Source organism: Electrona antarctica (assembly GCF_951216825.1).
Source record: "Electrona antarctica genome assembly, chromosome: 19".
In the NCBI taxonomy this organism is placed as follows: domain Eukaryota; kingdom Metazoa; phylum Chordata; class Actinopteri; order Myctophiformes; family Myctophidae; genus Electrona; species Electrona antarctica.
In genome coordinates, this window is record NC_136800.1 from 34607515 (window position 1) to 34613514 (window position 6000).

At 42.9% G+C, this 6000-nt stretch overlaps 1 protein-coding gene across 2 annotated transcripts in view; it reads right to left on the reverse strand.

Annotated features, from left to right (window-relative positions):
* Positions 1-6000, reverse strand: part of st6galnac3 (ST6 (alpha-N-acetyl-neuraminyl-2,3-beta-galactosyl-1,3)-N-acetylgalactosaminide alpha-2,6-sialyltransferase 3) — a 55777-nt gene that overhangs the window by 22337 nt on the left and 27440 nt on the right. The window lies entirely within an intron of this gene.

Sequence of the window (6000 nt, forward strand, 5' to 3'; positions counted from 1 at the left end):
TCGCTCAACATCCCAACACTATCATTATGCTATTGCCACACAAATGCTAATGAGCTTTAAGGAACACTGCACTCTGACAATCAACCTCATTTCTCTCAGATGGGGTCATAAGAATGCCGAAAATGACTGGGTGCTTACCTCCTTTTATTTTTCAAAGAGGAAAGTGTGATTTCTCTGGTGGAGGTTTTGACCTATGGAGCCGTGCCATAAGATGGGGGTTATTTTGGCTGAAGATTGCCAACCGCTCCACTTAATAAGATAATTTCACAGTAATTATAGGCAATTTGACGCAGGGATGTAATGTGATTACACACTTGTGAAGCAACAAATTCACTGTATGGATCCAAATCAGTACATGAAACACATTAAATGAAGGTTCTATATAATGAGAGTCACTGCCTGATGCGGCTGAGAAATGCAATGAATCCTACTTTCTTTGGGCTGCATGTAGTGGTAAGCATGAAATTATGGTGCTGTTTCTAACTGCAGCAGCTTGTGTTTCACCCTCCAACACACCCTGAGCAGATGCTACAGTAAACTGCAGAATTCTACAGTAACTGCATCATCCATAAATTACCCTTTCTCTTAACCGATTAACCCATTCTGACCTGAGATCAGATTCTAAAAATGTCTTCTACATCCTGACAGTTTTCTGAAAAAGCTATGTTTCTATGTCACTCGTTCTTCGATTTTTCAAAAATAGCAGACCTACAAGCTCGTAGCGTGCCACTCGGTGGCGCGCTATGAGCTTGTAGATCTGCTATTTTTCAATAGCTAAAGCATAACATAATGCTAACACCAAAAGGGGTTCCCGCCCAAAATGGGTTAAAACAGGATAAGCATCTTTAGAGCTGAACTAAATAGCATTATTTTATACTTTGGCTGTTCAAAAATAGCAGATATAGAAGCTCATAGCGCCGCGATACAAGCTTGTAGATTTGCTATTTTTGAAAATAGCGTGAATATACATTATTTTAAAGCAAATATTTTTTAACTCAAATGGTAAATGGTAAATGGTGCATTTAATTTTATATAGAGCCTTTATCCAAGGCTTTACATAGATTGTGCATTACATTCACCCATTCACACACACATTCATACACCGATGGCGGCACCAACCAGCACATCAGGAGCAACTAGAAAAAGTGCCCTTCTGGGCACAGGTCTCCACCAGGAGGATAGGAGAGTGTGTGTGTGTGTGTGTGTGTGTGTGTGTGTGTGTGTGTGTGTGTGTGTGTGTGTGTGTGTGTGTGTGTGTGTGTGTGTGACGCAACTTGGCCTGTTGTAGCGCCACCATGAGGCTGATTTGAAAACTGTCAAGTGGCATTTCTTCCTCAGCCTAGTAGTGGGAATAGGCATGCACAGTTTCACCGCAATCGGATGCTGCGTTGAGGAGTTGTGGCGATTTGTACAAAACGGGCTACTCCTGAAAACTTTAGAAGCCAATCGTAGCCAATCAGGATGGATAATTATGAGAAATCAAACAAATGACATGACTATGGAGAGCATGTGTACCGATTTGCGTGAAATTTGGATAAAATTTGGATAAAAGGAGTAATATTAGAAAATGTGTTTTACATATGTCGGTCTCCTGGTGGCGCTATAAAGAGCAGATGTGAAAAATTCCAGGCAAAGGTTTTTCCTTGACCTCTAGGGAGTGTGCATACATGGTTTTACACAGATCGGTGCAGTTATAGGTATAAACACAAATCGGCCAGTTATAGCGCCACCATGAGGCTGAGTTGAAAATATTCAAGTGGCATTTCTTCCTCGGCCTAGTGGGAATGTGCGTGCAAAATCTCATGGAAATCACACGATGTGTTCATGATTTGCAGCATTTTGTTTGAAACGGAGCACTCCTGCGAACTTTGGAAGCCAATCGTAGCCAATCAGGATGGAGTCTGAAAAATCTGAAAGACCCGTTTCGTTGAATGGCTCTAGAAAGACTGGGTACCAATTTGCGTAATGTTTGGACAAAATCTGTAGGTGTACTGTCAAAACATTTGTTTTGCACAAAGCGACCTCCTGGTGGCGCTATAACAGGCCAATGTGAAAACTTTGGAGCAGAGGTTCAGCTCTGGCATCCAGGGAGTGTGTGTGCAGAGTATGGCTGCGATCAAGCCAACGGTGCCAGAGATTAGCTGTTCACAGACGGACGGACACACGGACGGACAGACACACGGACGGACGGACACACGGACACACGGACGGACGGACGGACGGACGGACGGAGTGCAAAACATACTCTCTCCCCATGCCTTCGGCCTGGTGGAGACAATTAGGGGGTTCAGTGTCTTGCTCAAGGAGACAAGGACACTTCGACACTAACTCTCGGTGTCTCTTCGACACGCCTCCCCTAAAGCTTTGCTTCTGGCGGTCCCTGGAAGCAAAACATACAAATCAACTACACATACTGTACAAGAAGAAACAACTGCAGATAAAGTCACCTGCTATAGGAATGGGACCTTTATGAAATATAATCTGATTCTGAACTAGAGGAGGAATATGTGGTATTGAAAGCAATGACTCTTCTCTAATACTTGGGAATGGTACTATCCTCGGTGTTCCTAAGCTGTTCTTGTGAATCCAGAAGGGTCAAGGATCTATTAACTATTATTCCAATCTAGTCTACGACAACTAATTTCTCTCCAAAAGCCACAACTAAAGACTAAGGTATTAACGTCAACAGATGCTCTGCAAAGAATGATTGGGAGCCTGACAGAATGTTTGTTTTCTATTTCTGCTTAAGCAGCAGTGTTGTCAGTTCATAAACATGTACCACTATCCCTACCAATGGGGATTTTTCTTTATCCCATTATTAGTGATGCCCATGTCACATTCATGATCGTTCACAGTGGTCATGGTTACAGGGACACAAATAATGCCTTTTTTTCTTCTTTCCACCTGACAGTGACTCAGTGAGGCGTTTCACAGGGAGGATTTAACATATACGGAGGAACAGGCTATCCCTCCCAGTTCCGTTCCATGCAGTCCATACAGACCAACCTGTGTGCAGCGACAGAGAATGACCTACCCAACCAGTTCCCCACCTGCAAACACGGTATCAATAATTGTCAAGCCTTTACCCTGATGCTAACCGGATGCCCCAAATATTACTATTTGAATGAATGGGATTAAGACAATACTAAGTAAGGGACTCCCTTACTTAGTATTGTCCGGAGAAGTATGTAAAAAGTATGTAAACAATAAACATATTAACTAAATGTTATTATTGGACACCCTTACATACATTTTTGGGAGGGACAACCATCTCAATTGCACTTCTCATGTTGTGTTAAAAAAAGAGATGTTGAAATGTAAAGCTGTTACGTAGGCGGTGATAACACCAAGCGTCGCTAAAGACACGGCCACTTCAAAAATACCTAGTCACGTTGTGTCTTCAAGGAGCTCAGCCAGCTATTGCTGTTTTGTAAGATACAGAAATAATTATGTGAGCACATCATACCATGGTAGAAAAATTAGACATAATTAGCATAAATCACAAAATAATTTGTCAAAATTACAACATAATCATGTAATATTCAGTCCTGTATTAGTCACTAAAATAGGCACAGGCACTACTGAAGTAGACACTTTAAAATGGTGATGAAGAATATTTTCACAGGAATAAAGATAGCTAATTAAGCCACACCACCTAAGAGTGGTGGATTACTTGAAATATGGTCTGACAGGGCGGCAGTGGCTCAGGCGGCACAGCAGCTGCTTGCATATCGGAAGGTTCCTGGTTTGATCCCTGCTTCCCCATAGGTAATGTTGAAGTGTGCTATAGCAAGACACTGATGGCTGGTGCCTTCAATGCCATGCATGGTTTCCACCCCTGTGTGTGTGAATGGGTGAGTGAATGTATCATTAAACCAATTATTGTTTTAGTCAGGAACAGCCCTAGTGACAACCCCTGTAAGTTTTAGTTTTAAGCTAATAGTCGATTTGTTAATTAGGCTAAGTAAGTACTATACATTACTTTGGCATCATCTTCAGTCCTTTTCCCTTCCCTCATCTTCCTGCGTTTTGAGAATAGTATAGTTATTTATTGCACTAATTCACAACTGTAACTCATCCTTCTTTATGCATGTGGCTGGTTGCCATGTTACTGTCCCCTCTAGACCATGGGTTCCCAAAGTGGGGTCCGGGGACCCCTAGGGGTACTTGAGGGAGTTCCAGGGGGTACCTAGCTCAATTAGAGATAGTTACAAATGGACCCTTATGTGTCTGTAACTCTGAGTTAAATTAACAGTGGTTTTACAATATAAATTGGGGTACCAGAGATAAAAATGCCATTAAATCGGGGGTCCGTAGCATAATGCGTGTGAAACTGGGGGTCCATGAAATTAATATGTTTCGGAATCAACGCCAGAGCCATAAAAATCCTCCCTTATCGGGGTCACTGGCATATGTTTTCAAATTGGGGGTCCATGGCCTAATAAATGTTGATTTGGGGGTCCTTGACACGAAAAAGTTTGGGAACCACTGCTCTAGACCACTCGTTCGCAACATGGGGTCAGATTCCAGGGGATCCTCAGCAAAACAAGTAAGTACAATAGAGAGTACAACAATAGCTATGTTGATCTATCTACCCATTAGTATATGGTTATGGAATTCTAAACCAAATCATATAACAAATAATGACAATCTTATTAGATTGGGGTCCCGGAGACTAAATCTAAGGGGAGGTCTAATCATGCATATCAAATCAGGGTCTGTGAAATGAAAAAGGTTGAAAATCACTGCCATTGACAACCACCATTGACTTGAGGACGTACTAGGAAGGAGGTACTAGGAAGAATATCAAAATTTGACTTTATACTGTAGTAGGCCTACAGTAAGTGGTAGTAAAGAAGTCTACCTTTTGTAATTAAATCATGGCCAACCCACAGTAGGCTAGTTTATCTGGCCCCTGGCAATGTGGTTATTCAGCACCACGGAGAGAGGCACAAAAACACATCCAGTAACCTAATAAGAAAGCTGTTTTGGTTGGCCTAATTATCTGTTTAATGACAAAAAAATTAGCCAAAATGAAGCTACTATAAGAAACACCTCTCAATCTTTCCCTCTGCCGGTTGTGTGTACTTATGAGGGAGATTCTCATATTCACAATACAGACTAATTACAGTATATTCTAAAACTAAGTGGTTTCGCCACCAAAAGTACTTCATTAGAACTAGGGCACACTGACTGCCAGAGAGCTACTTTAAAGGTACTTAAACCCGTATGAAGTGAACATTTGAAGATTACAAAGAATGAGTGGACACATTCGGAGCGATGTAGATTAAAGAAAAACTAAAGGCACACACATTCAGAAGCTAGAGAGAGCAGAGAAGCTGTCAGTTGAAAACGTGTAATCTTTTGCAAGACACAAGTATCCATTTGAGTCATGTTGAGGAATAGTCACTTGAAATACTGTATGTTTTGTACTCAAAGACGCTTTGACCCAGGTATAAGCAGCCCTTAGTGAAGGTTTGACATGTGAGGGCTAAAAGCTAAAGGAAAACAGACAATTACTGTACGGATAGGCATAAGCAAACACATCATGCATGCTAACACGCAATACAGAAGGAGGTGTTATATCGGGGGGCGGACTTTTCTCCGACACCCTTATAGCCGACGGGACAATGGTCCGACAGTGTCGGACCATTGTCCGAATACCGTCTTTTTACTCCAACGGTCCGAGATGACATTAGCAAGACAGAAGTTCCGGCTATAGTCCGAAAACCGTAGTTTAGACGAGGCAATGTTTAGACGAGGCAATAGTCCGACACGGGACACCGAGCGTGCAGCGCGCAACGGCAACGCAAGTGACTGACTGCGTGCGTGCGTGCGTGCGTGCGTGCGTGCGTGCGTGCGTGCGGAGGCAACGCAGGTGAGTGTGCGTGCGTGGGCGCGGCGCACACACGTGTGTGTGTGTGTGTGTGTGTGTGTGTGTGTGTGAGAGAGAGGGGGGCAGGAAGAGGGGGGGGAGAGAGAGAGAGAGAGAGGGGGGGG